Source organism: Anomaloglossus baeobatrachus, chromosome 5 (assembly GCF_048569485.1).
Source record: "Anomaloglossus baeobatrachus isolate aAnoBae1 chromosome 5, aAnoBae1.hap1, whole genome shotgun sequence".
Classification (NCBI taxonomy): Eukaryota; Metazoa; Chordata; class Amphibia; order Anura; family Aromobatidae; genus Anomaloglossus; species Anomaloglossus baeobatrachus.
This window is the reverse complement of record NC_134357.1, coordinates 546,694,373-546,707,333: the sequence shown is the minus strand read 5'-3', so window position 1 is coordinate 546,707,333 and position 12,961 is coordinate 546,694,373. Positions and strand designations below refer to the sequence as shown.

At 54.2% G+C, this 12,961-nt stretch overlaps 1 protein-coding gene across 1 annotated transcript in view; it reads left to right on the top strand.

The window, feature by feature from the left end:
- The first annotated feature begins 370 nt into the window (after nucleotides 1–370).
- LOC142312229 (uncharacterized) overlaps nucleotides 371–12,961 on the top strand; it is an 84,540-nt gene continuing 71,949 nt past the window's right edge. Inside the window, exon 1 of the mRNA XM_075351137.1 lies at nucleotides 371–418. The gene's annotated coding sequence lies outside the window, so the exon portion shown is untranslated. The remainder of the gene's footprint in view (nucleotides 419–12,961) is intronic.

Genomic DNA, 12,961 nt, shown 5'->3' with positions numbered 1-12,961 from the left:
CAACTAAACCAGTTTAAAAATGAATAGAATAAAAGGACGTTCAAAAATATAATGCCGCCATATAGTAGACGTCCAATTACTGGTAATAATTACCTCAGTTGTGTCGTGTTTATAGCAAGGAAAATAACATATTACATTCCACACATAAAACTGCCTAGAAAAGGTGGAGCGAGGGAATAGTGAGAGACGTGAGGAGCGAATAATGCTGGAAACGTAACTGACTAAGCAGCCATGTCCATGTAGAAACTTCACTCCAGATATCACTGCGAAAGTGCGAAGGAGCCGCAGAGCTCACTCTTTATATACACTGAGGAAACTGATCATGTGACCCCTGACTCCTCCCCCTCCATGTGACATCATCACAGGTCCTGGAAGCACAGAGCAGCCATATATCTAGTGTGCGGCTCTGCAGGAGGAGGTATGTGGAGATTCCCCATTACTGGGGCAGGGGGAATTAACCCCTTCAGCTCTGAGACTTTCTTGGGGTTTTCCTCTTGCTGATTTATATGAATCGTGAGGTCTTTGTTCCTTTTTCCTCTGATAGATACAGACGCCCCAACTATGAGAGGCCGGAAGTGAGGAAACCCGTCTACCCTCAGTCCTCGGCCCCTTTCTGCCCTCGGTCCTCAGCCCCTTTCCTGCCCTCGGTCCTCGGCCACTTTCCTGCCCTCGGTCCTCGGCCCCTTTCCTGCCCTCGGTCACTTTCCTGCCCTCGGTCCTCGGTCACTTTTCTGCCCTCGGTCCTCGGCCCCTTTCCTGCCCTCGGTCCTCGGCCCCTTTCCTGCCCTCGGTCCTCGGCCCCTTTCCTGCCCTCGGTCCTCGGCCCCTTTCCTGCCCTCGGTTCTCGGCCCCTTTCCTGCCCTCCGTTCTCGGCCCCTTTCCTGCCCTCAGTTCTCGGCCCCTTTCCTGCCCTCAGTCCTCGGCTCCTTCCTGCCCTCAGTCATCGGCCCCTTTCTGCCCTCAGTCCCCGACCCCTTTCTGCCCTCAGTCCCCGACCCATTTCTGCCCTCAGTCCTCGGCCCCTTTCCTGCCCTCAGTTCTCGGCCCCTTTCCTGCCCTCAGTTCTCGGCCCCTTTCCTGCCCTCAGTTCTCGGCCCCTTTCCTGCCCTCAGTTCTCGGCCCCTTTCCTGCCCTCAGTTCTCGGCCCCTTTCCTGCCCTCAGTTCTCGGCCCCTTTCCTGCCCTCAGTCCTCGGCTCCTTCCTGCCCTCAGTCATCGGCCCCTTTCTGCCCTCAGTCCCCGACCCCTTTCTGCCCTCAGTCCCCGACCCCTTTCTGCCCTCAGTCCTCGGCCCCTTTCCTGCCCTCAGTCCTCGGCCCCTTTCTTCCCTCAGTCCCTTTCCTGCCCTCGGTCCCTTTCCTGCCCTCGGTCCCTTTCCTGCCCTTGGTCCCTTTCCTGCCCTCGGTCCTCGGCCCCTTTCCTGCCCTCAGTTCTCGGCCCCTTTTTGGCCCTCAGTCCTCGGCCCCTTTCTGCCCTCAGTCCCCGGCCCCTTTCTGCCCTCAGTCCTCGGCCCCTTTCTGCCCTCAGTCCTCGGCCCCTTTCTGCCCTCAGTCCTCGGCCCCTTTCTGCCCTCAGTCCTCGGTCCCTGCCCTCAGTCCCTTTCCTGCCCTCGGTCCTCGGCCCCTTTCCTGCCCTCGGTCCCTTTCCTGCCCTTGGTCCCTTTCCTGCCCTCGGTCCTCGGCCCCTTTCCTGCCCTCAGTTCTCGGCCCCTTTTTGGCCCTCCGTTCTCGGCCCCTTTCCTGCCCTCAGTCCTCGGCCCCTTTCTGTCCTCAGTCCCCGGCCCCTTTCTGCCCTCAGTCCCCGGCCCCTTTCTGCCCTCAGTCCTCGGCCCCTTTCTGCCCTCAGTCCTCGGCCCCTTTCTGCCCTCAGTCCTCGGCCCCTTTCTGCCCTCAGTCCTCGGCCCCTTTCTGCCCTCAGTCCTCGGCCCCTTTCTGCCCTCAGTCCTCGGTCCCTGCCCTCGGTCCCTTTCCTGCCCTCGGTCCTCGGCCCCTTTCCTGCCCTCAGTTCTCGGCCCCTTTTTGGCCCTCAGTTCTCGGCCCCTTTTTGGCCCTCTGTTCTCGGCCCGTTTCCTGACCTCAGTCCTCGGCTCCTTCCTGCCCTAAGTCCTCGGCCCCTTTCTGCCCTCAGTCCTCGGCCCCTTTCTGCCCTCAGTCCTTGGCCCCTTTCTGCCCTCAGTCCCCGGCCCCTTTCTGCCCTCAGTCCCCGGCACTTTTCCTGCCCTCGGTCCCTTTCCTGCCCTCGGTCCTCGGCCCCTTTCCTGCCCTCAGTTCTCGGCCCCTTTTTGGCCCTCCGTTCTCGGACCCTTTCTGCCCTCAGTCCTCGGCCCCTTTCTGCCCTCGGTCCCCGGCCCCTTTCTGCCCTCAGTCCTCGGCCCCTTTCTGCCCTCAGTCCTCAGTCCCTGCCCTAGGTCCCTTTCCTGCCCTCGGTCCTCGGCCCCTTTCCTGCCCTCAGTTCTCGGCCCCTTTTTGGCCCTCCATTCTCGGCCCCTTTCCTGACCTCCGTTCTCGGCCCCTTTCCTGCCCTCAGTCCCCCGGCCCCTTTATGCCCTCAGTCCCCGGCCCCTTTCTGCCCTCAGTCCTCAGCCCCTTTCTGCCCTCAGTCCTCGGCCCCTTTCCTGCCCTCAGTCCTCGGCCCCTTTCTTCCCTCAGTCCCTTTCCTGCCCTCGGTCCCTTTCCTGCCCTTGGTCCCTTTCCTGCCCTCGGTCCTCGGCCCCTTTCCTGCCCTCAGTTCTCGGCCCCTTTTTGGCCCTCCGTTCTCGGCCCCTTTCCTGCCCTCAGTTCTCGGCCCCTTTTTGGCCCTCCGTTCTCGGACCCTTTTTGGCCCTCCGTTCTCGGCCCCTTTCTGCCCTCAGTCCTCGGCCCCTTTCTGCCCTCGGTCCCCGGCCCCTTTCTGCCCTCGGTCCTCGGCCCCTTTCTGCCCTCAGTCCTCAGTCCCTGCCCTAGGTCCCTTTCCTGCCCTCGGTCCTCGGCCCCTTTCCTGCCCTCAGTTCTCGGCCCCTTTCCTGACCTCCGTTCTCGGCCCCTTTCCTGACCTCCGTTCTCGGCCCCTTTCCTGACCTCCGTTCTCGGCCCCTTTCCTGCCCTCAGTCCCCCGGCCCCTTTCTGCCCTCAGTCCCCGGCCCCTTTCTGCCCTCAGTCCCCGGCCCCTTTCTGCCCTCAGTCCTCGGCCCCTTTCTGCCCTCAGTCCTCGGCCCCTTTCTGCCCTCAGTCCTCGGCCCCTTTCCTGCCCTCGGTCCTCGGCCCCTTTCTTCCCTCAGTCCCTTTCCTGCCCTCGGTCCCTTTCCTGCCCTTGGTCCCTTTCCTGCCCTCGGTCCTCGGCCCCTTTCCTGCCCTCAGTTCTCGGCCCCTTTTTGGCCCTCCGTTCTCGGCCCCTTTCCTGCCCTCCGTTCTCGGCCCCTTTCCTGCCCTCAGTCCTCGGCCCCTTTCTGCCCTCAGTCCCCGGACCCTTTCTGCCCTCAGTCCCCGGCCCCTTTCTGCCCTCAGTCCTCGGCCCCTTTCTGCCCTCAGTCCTCGGCCCCTTTCTGCCCTCAGTCCTCGGTCCCTGCCCTCGGCCCCTTTCCTGCCCTTGGTCCTCGGCCCCTTTCCTGCCCTCAGTTCTCGGCCCCTTTTTGGCCCTCTGTTCTCGGCCCGTTTCCTGCCCTCAGTCCTCGGCCCCTTTCTGCCCTCAGTCCTCGGCCCCTTTCTGCCCTCAGTCCCCGGCCCCTTTCTGCCCTCAGTCCCCGGCCCCTTTCTGCCCTCAGTCCCCGGCCCCTTTCTGCCCTCAGTCCCCGGCCCCTTTCTGCCCTCAGTCCCCGGCCCCTTTCTGCCCTCAATATATCCGGCACACCACTATGTAAAAGAGGAATTTTAGACTTGGTTTGAAAAAAACATGGATTTATTGTGTATGTACAGGAAAAGTCCGTCCAACGTTTCGATCCAAAAGGATCTTTCACAGGGACAATGGGACTAGTGTGAGAAAACAAAAAACATACATAGAATTAAAAAACAAAAACAAAATATCATCAGTGGTACACTGTTGTGATTATGTTTAGGTAATTTACAGATATTATGAAAACAGCAGATACTGCAGCGACAAGAGAAACAATATGAACATTTAAATCCATAGATTTCATAGGCACCAATTGATGAAACATGTAGATCTCCATTAAGATGTAAAATAAATGACAATCTGTTGAAACATGAAAGAGTTTGTTAGAGAAGTGACCATACATGATAATAAGACACGTACCCTGAAGTATAAAAGGGTTGTCAAATCGTATCGGTACAGGTAATGATGGTCATCAAAGTATACCAGAAGGATGCGTAAGTGGTCTATGAAAAAGGTAAATGAGAAAATAAGATGATGATTTGAATAAAAAAAAGTCTGATTACACAAGTCAAAAAGTAGAAAGGGAACATAGGGAACATACCTCAGTAATTCTACTTAGTGATATAGTGCTAGGGGAGTGTCCAACAAGAACGTGCTGTGGTCTTGTGTATAACAAGGAAGAATCCTAAAGGGGATACATCGGAAAAGAAGAGAGGTGAGGGGTAATATTATGGTCCTATATATAGAAAGAGAAAAGGTCTTTTTTACAAAGGTCTTTTGTATAAAAGTGCAATAGGGCATGTATGTATCAACCTACCGGATCAATGGGACTAATCAATGTTAGTCACACAATGTCAGATGGGGAAACCGATCATGCCACTGGGGGGGTCACATTAATGTAATTCTTTTATATAACGTGATCTGTATAGGCAATAAAATGTACACTGTGAGTAACCGAAGAGAGCAGACAGAAAGGAAAAAAGAGGAAAAAAGAAGCAGAAGAAATCACGGTAAGAGGGTGAACATACCGGAGAAAAAGAAACCTTGCTGGTAGATAGGGCATTAATATTGGGCGTGGAGTGGCACTCTGACGGTCACTAAGATAAGAGCGAATAATAAACAATAGGTAGTATGTGATACATGACCATGTATCTCAATAAATGTCACAGAAAGGAACAGTTGGGAGTAGGTAATTCACATATACCTGTTAAGTGCGTATCACTGGGTATATGACTGGTTTGTAGGTAATGGTTTTTATTGAAAAAACATATAACAGTTCCCTACAGAAGAGGGATCCAATTTGTCTGAAGGAAATTCCCTTATAGCAAGTGTGAAGCCCCACAGGTGGTGTGTCGGTGCATTACCTTCAGGGACTCCACGTAGCTGGTTCTGGTCACAGGTAGGAGATCTTCTTTGTAGTCGTGACGCCACTCTCAGTATTGCGGCCAATAGGGACCGCCACTGCAGGTTGAGGGTCGCCTGGGGCTGATGGTGTGTGCAGTTAGTTGGAATAGCCTCCTGAGAGTGAGGCAAGCCCCAGGGCCCGGTGTAGGTGCGTAGTACCACAAGTCGCAGAATGACCACACAGGCAGGATGTCTTTTAGGGTTTTTACTCACATTTGATGGCAGGGTGAGTAACCCGGGCGTAGCTGGGATGAACCAGATGGGAACCAGGTATCCTTCAGGCTGACTTTATGAGGGTGACTACTGACTCGCCTTCCTTAGCCCTTGGTGGTTTGGGGTGACCCCGACTTTGAGTCCCTATGGGGGTCACCCAGGGAAGATGCTGCAGCCTCTCTCCCCCTTTTGTTTGCCGTTTGCTTGTTCCCCGGACCAGGCCACTCCAGCTGCTTGCCTCCTGTGACCTATGGGCCCTCACTGCGGTTACGTGGCTGCGGCTTTTGTGGTGTTGTGGTGTGGGCTTTGAGAGCCCCACACCGGCAGGTTTAGCAGAAGAAAGCTGGATCTATCTTCGCTTCGGGATCTGCCGCCCGGTTGGGCCTGGTGCTCTCTAGCAGTCTCCTTACTTCCCACTCCGTTGCACTCTCTAGCTGAAGCTGGCTTTCAGGTAGCACTCCTAGTTGACCGTTCTCCCCCGTCTGTAGCCACTGCGCGGACGCTGTCAGATTGCACAGCTCCAGGGATCTGCTCCTCACTTGAGCTCCCTGGACTCTACACTGAACTGGCTCACTGCTCCTCCTCTCCTGTTCTTGCCTACGCCACCTAGCAACCAGACTCTCCACCACACCCCTTGAGAGGAGATGGAGGCTTTTGGCCCCCTCCACTATTCCAGTGAAGGTCAAGGCTTTTCCCCCTCCTGGGATCCCCAGGGGTCCTCTCATGGGTACATGTGTGAGACCTGATCACTATGCGCCTGTGTTCCACACCCCGGTCAGCCTTCTGGATTACCTGTATTGTACTGTCCCCAGCATGGGTGCAGTACTCAGTGGTGCCTGACCAGGTCAGGGGCGCCACATTCCCCCTTAGTTATCACCAGCACGTCCTCGGGCTGCAAGACAACATTTTTAAAATGCATAAAACATTAAAACATGTAAAACATTTTTTAAAACCACCAGGTATTAGACATCACCACCCTCCACCCACAAGTCCGTTAACCCACCCAAAACCCTCTCACGTTGGCCGCGACTTCAGCCACTTCTGGCAGGATGTAGAGGCGGCTTACATGGGCTGGTGGTTTCAGGGTATACCTGGCCTGGTGGATCCGCGCCTTCAGCCTCTTCTGGCAGGATGCAGCGGCGGCCTCCACAGTTGGTGCTGACCAGGTACCCTCTTTGTGGTGGTGAGCCAAGGCCCCATAAACAGGCGTGCTCTCTGGTTGCAGGTGAGCCAAGGCCCTATATACGGACGGGCTCCTCCTGGTTGCAGACGAGCCAAGCCCCTAAACAGGCTGACTCCGGTGGCGGTGGTGCCCTCTTGGTGTAACTATTTACACTGCGAGAGTTTGTGGCTATAGCCAGTTCATAGCCTTAAGGTTTATGGTTTTCTCACAATAGTTTTTGTGGGCACATTACTTGAACTTGAACGTTGCAAAACAAAACTTTCAAACTGGTCGTAACAGTAACTTCTTACTTTCCTTTACTTTTCTCTACTCCTCTTTACCAGGGCTTGAGCCTGTATGGCTGCGGCACCTGTTGCTTTCTGGCTCTTTGTCGTCGTCTGTGGTTGTTTCCTCTGTAGGTTCCTTGTCTTTTCTCTCTTGATCTTCATCTGTGTCTCTATCTCTGTCTTTTCTTTCCTCTTTGGGACATGGTGTTACGTCTAAGGCATAGTAGCCCCTTTCTCCTTGATGCAAGGTGAACTGTACTGCGTCTCCAATTTTCAAATTTCTGCCTGAATGTCCTCTGGGCAGGTGGGCTTGAACATCTCTCCGATTCACAAATATGCCCTCTTTTATTCCTCTTGCTACAATAAAGCTGTATCCGCTTTTCAAATTGAAGTCCTCTACTACTCCTCTGTAAAGGGGTCCTCTGACCTGGGCTCTAGACCTTCTCAGTAATCTTTTCTCCTGCAGGTCTCTGGCTGTGACCTCTCTCTGCTCTGGAGACTGTGGTGTTGAAGGATACTTTGCTCTGCTGCGCCGTGTCTTGCGGGCTGGGTTCTGCTGGGTGCAGCTCACAAACTCCCAGGTAAGGCTTTTGGGCAGTTCTTCATCTGCAGACGGTGTCAAATCCTCTTCATCCCAGCGGGAATAGGGCAACATCTCCGGTTCTGAGTATAGATCCACTGCTGGTGGCTCCGGAGTCAGCTCCTCAGCTTCCTGGCCTCCTCTCCCCCTTAGTTCTTCCTGGCACTCCTTTGGTGGCAGTGCTGGGGATGGGCTTTCTTCAGCTGGTCTGGGCGGTGGACTCTCTGGCGCGGCTGCAGGGGTTGCCTGAATCTCCTTGGGGGTATGCGGAGGGAGCAGATACCGATCCACCATCTCTTGTGGGAACTGGGCCTCTAGGTCAGCCTTCAGCTTCCAGTATTCGGGGTCCTCTCCTATCAGAGTCTTCCTAGCAGGGACCTCTCTGGACTGGGGAGCGGTGTCTGCTCTGGCCTTGCAGGCCGGGGTAAATGATGAGGTAATCTCTTCTTGGCGGGCCGCGCCTGGCATGGCGGCGGCCTGGTCTTGGCGGGCCGCGCCCGGCATGGTGGCGGCCTGGTCTTGGCGGGCCGCGCCCTGGATGGCGGCGGCCTGGTCTTGGCGGGCCGCGCCCGGCATGGCGGCGGCCTGGTCTTGGCGGGCCGCGCCCTGGATGGCGGCGGCCTGGATCGGCGTCGCAGCTGCGATGGGATCTGTGCAGGCTGGGCTGGACGTCGCTGCAGCAGTCTGGGCTTGGCGGGCCGCGCCTGGCGTGGCTGCGGCCTGGTTCAGCACCTCACTTGCGGCGCGGACGAGCGTTGCTGCGGCGGTGGGGTCTCGGCGGGCCGGGCCTAGCAGGGCGGCGGCCTGGGTCAGCGTTACGCCTGCGACGCGGATGAGGGTCGCGGTGGCAGCCGGTTCTTTGCGGGCCGGACTGGGCGTTGCTGCAGGGGCCGGGTCTTGGTGGGCCGAGCAGGGCATCGCTGCGGCCGCTGGGGCTTGGAAGGCCGCACCTGGCGTGGCTGCGGCCTGCTTCAGCGTCGCCGCACCGGACGCCTCTTCGGGGACCGCGGGCGTGGCAGCAGGGGTCGGGGCACTTGCGCTGGCCGGGGCATCACTCGACTCACCCACCGGTGGCAGCATCGGGGTCTGCGTCATCGCCGTCCTGTCTGGCACTCGGCGCGCGGCTCTCCTTTCATAGGCCCGAACCGCGGCAGCCATCTCCAGCATTTCCATCCGTTCTTCCCGGATCTGCTCCACAACCCGGTTCTCCAGCCGGTCGCAGAACTGGGCCAGCTCCCGATACCACCAGGCAGCGGAGCCCGGTTCTGGGTTCCTGCGATCAGACGCCATTTCTTCTGCGCCGTCTTCTGCACGATCTCCCAGCCGTGGACTCGCCGTTGCCTCTGATAGCAAGCTGTTCAGTTTCTGCTCTGCCTCTTTCAGCAGCTCCTCTCCCAGCAGCAGGCTTGTGGCTCTCTTTCCTTCCCGCCGTCTCTGGACGCTTCCCCTCTCATAGCTGGCAAGGTCAGAACTCTGCAGGGGATCTCTGGGTAACCACACCTCTTCGTGGGCGGTAACTTCTTCCAGCGCGGGCTGCTGTTGTTTTTCAGCGCGCTTTTCATGGTGGCAATATGGCGGCGCTTCCAATTTTTCAAGCGGACCGCCCAGGCACATGGTCACCTGTCTGGACAGGTCTAGTCCTTATCCTGTTCGTGACGCCAGATGTGAAGCCCCACAGGTGGTGTGTCGGTGCATTACCTTCAGGGACTCCACGTAGCTGGTTCTGGTCACAGGTAGGAGATCTTCTTTGTAGTCGTGACGCCACTCTCAGTATTGCGGCCAATAGGGACCGCCACTGCAGGTTGAGGGTCGCCTGGGGCTGATGGTGTGTGCAGTTAGTTGGAATAGCCTCCTGAGAGTGAGGCAAGCCCCAGGGCCCGGTGTAGGTGCGTAGTACCACAAGTCGCAGAATGACCACACAGGCAGGATGTCTTTTAGGGTTTTTACTCACATTTGATGGCAGGGTGAGTAACCCGGGCGTAGCTGGGATGAACCAGATGGGAACCAGGTATCCTTCAGGCTGACTTTATGAGGGTGACTACTGACTCGCCTTCCTTAGCCCTTGGTGGTTTGGGGTGACCCCGACTTTGAGTCCCTATGGGGGTCACCCAGGGAAGATGCTGCAGCCTCTCTCCCCCTTTTGTTTGCCGTTTGCTTGTTCCCCGGACCAGGCCACTCCAGCTGCTTGCCTCCTGTGACCTATGGGCCCTCACTGCGGTTACGTGGCTGCGGCTTTTGTGGTGTTGTGGTGTGGGCTTTGAGAGCCCCACACCGGCAGGTTTAGCAGAAGAAAGCTGGATCTATCTTCGCTTCGGGATCTGCCGCCCGGTTGGGCCTGGTGCTCTCTAGCAGTCTCCTTACTTCCCACTCCGTTGCACTCTCTAGCTGAAGCTGGCTTTCAGGTAGCACTCCTAGTTGACCGTTCTCCCCCGTCTGTAGCCACTGCGCGGACGCTGTCAGATTGCACAGCTCCAGGGATCTGCTCCTCACTTGAGCTCCCTGGACTCTACACTGAACTGGCTCACTGCTCCTCCTCTCCTGTTCTTGCCTACGCCACCTAGCAACCAGACTCTCCACCACACCCCTTGAGAGGAGATGGAGGCTTTTGGCCCCCTCCACTATTCCAGTGAAGGTCAAGGCTTTTCCCCCTCCTGGGATCCCCAGGGGTCCTCTCATGGGTACATGTGTGAGACCTGATCACTATGCGCCTGTGTTCCACACCCCGGTCAGCCTTCTGGATTACCTGTATTGTACTGTCCCCAGCATGGGTGCAGTACTCAGTGGTGCCTGACCAGGTCAGGGGCGCCACACAAGCAGAGCAGGAATGCTAGATAAGGGAGAAAAAAAGGGGGAGACCTGTAATTACTATACAATATCCCACTGGTGCATATAGGCTCATCAGATGGAAAAGAAGTGTGAAGTAGTAATGGTATACCTTCCAGAGAGGAGGAATAGCAATGCTGCCGGCTGGGATTAGGTGAACGGAAGCCTGCAACTAAGGTAATATAATTGTAAATGATAAGCAAGCAAACAAGCATAAAGGGATATGAATGCACCATGCGGTGCCATTCATGCTGTACCTGCGTTGGTGGGAATGTGGGTCTCCAGTGATGGCGTCAGCACTGTGTGTGCACCTCTGGGGGATCTTTATACACGTCTGTGCCGGACGCTGCGTCCACTTCCGGAGTGGAACGCAGTGTGGTGTGTGGAACGCACGCCTGCGCATGCGCATTGGTCTCGTAACCCGCGCATGCGCAGAGCGAATGTGAAACTGCGTTTGTCTCTAGATGAGGGAGGTGTGGCGTTGTGATAGTGTGTTAGGTGCTTGCTGTCAGCTACCTTGAAAAATGAATGAATGATATGCGCAAATAGCGTCAGGGGCATATGTGGACGTTATGCTTTGTGTTTATGATATAAAGATCATAATGATCGGATGGGTCATATGATTATGAAAACGTAGGATATGTGCAGGGACACATGAGGGGGCAGGCCGCATGGGATTACAAAGTGAGAATAGTGTGGATGTTAAAAAAGTAAAAAAAGTATAAAAGAAGAGGAAGGAAAGAGAGGAAGGAGAGAGAGGAAAAAGGGAAAAAAAGGGGGAAAAAAATATAATATAATATAGTGACTAGGGAAAGAGGGGGTGGTGTGAGTAACATAAAAGTGTCTGGGGAAAAGATGTAAATATGTGCTGTAAGCTGTGCAGTGGTGGTATGTGGTGGTTTAGCTGTGCAGTGGTGGTATGTGGTGGTTTAGCTGTGCGGTGGTGGTATACGTGTAGAGGAGAGAGTAGGGATAGTGGGACGTATATGGTACATATATGCTAACAGAACCAAATAAAAACAGTTGGATGGATGAAGGAACGATTGAAGAACAAGAACAGGTGTGTTCCTAATACAAACCTATATAGTGCTGACAGATAGGAAGTGGGGTACGTGACTACTGTGGTGAGAAGTGGAACGTGATGGAGTGCATCGAAGGAATTCACGTGGCTAAGGGAACCTGGAAGGTAAACAAAATCACAATTAGACAGGGTAATCAGACAAAATGTATATATTAAGTCAAAAAAGGTACATAAAAACTCGTAGAAAAATGTAATGAGAGATGTATCAAAAGGAGACTGCTTGCGTGTTGAAAGGACGTGATATATACTGATAGGGTACAGGACTCAAGCCTGTACCTCATATTCCCGGTTAAGGCCCTTTGGTTCCAACGTACCTAGAGTGTAAATCCAAAAGGACTCCCTTTCCTTAAGTTTCTTGATTCTGTCACCACCTCTACGTATTGGAGGAACATGTTCAATGACCTGGAATCTAAGTTGGGCCACTGTATGTTTATGTGTCACAAAATGATGTGGAACGGGTAATAAAATTTGTTGACACCGTATAGTGGACTTATGCTTACTAATCCGGTCTCGGATATGTTGGGTAGTCTCCCCAACATATCCGAGACCGCAAGGACATTTAATCAGGTAAATGACAAAGGACGAATCGCATGTGAAAAAACCTCTGATGGGATAAGTTTTACCTGTATGTGGATGTGTAAACATACTGCCCCGAGTGAGGTTATTACATTGAAAGCAATGTAAGCATGGAAAATTTCCAACTTTCGGAGTCCCAAGAAAGGTCTGTCGTAATTCTGCCTGTGCAGACCCTATGTCAGCTTTAACGAGGTTGTCCCTCAGATTCTTAGGCCTTTTGTGACAGAATAGAGGTAAAGCTGAAAATTCAGTAATCGAGGGGTAAGCTGTTTGAAGGAGGGACCAATGTTTGGAAATTATGCCTTTGAAAAGAGATGAGAACGGATGGTATGTTTGGACACAGGTGACACGTGGGTTGTTGTCCTGTCTAGATCGTGGTTTCTGTGTATAGTTGTGGGCAATTTTACTTGGGTAGCCTCTGGAGGCAAACTTGTCTCCCATTTCTTGCAGTCGGGTTTGGCGCTGCACGGGATCGGAGACAATACGTTCAATTCTCTTAAATTGGGAGAATGGCAATGCTTTCTTAGTGTGAGAGGGATGGCAGCTTGAAAAATGCAGAAGACTATTTCTGTCTGTTGGCTTCACAAAAAGATCTGTGCTGATTATGCCGTTGGAAGATAAAAGAACCATGGTGTCTAAAAAATTAATTTGTGTTGAATCACTGTGGATCGTAAACGTGAGCCCTGGTCTATAGGAATTAATGTCCTGATAAAATTCATTCAGGGAGTCAAGATTGCCATGCCAGACGACAAATATGTCGTCTATATATCTTTTCCACATTAAAGTGTGCTGTACCCACCGGGGATGGTCATAAATGTATACCGCCTCGAAATGCGCCATGTAGATATTGGCGTAGATATAAGGGAATTTCCTTCAGACAAATTGGATCCCTCTTCTGTAGGGAACTGTTATATGTTTTTTCAATAAAAACCATTACCTACAAACCAGTCATATACCCAGTGATACGCACTTAACAGGTATATGTGAATTACCTACTCCCAACTGTTCCTTTCTGTGACATTTATTGAG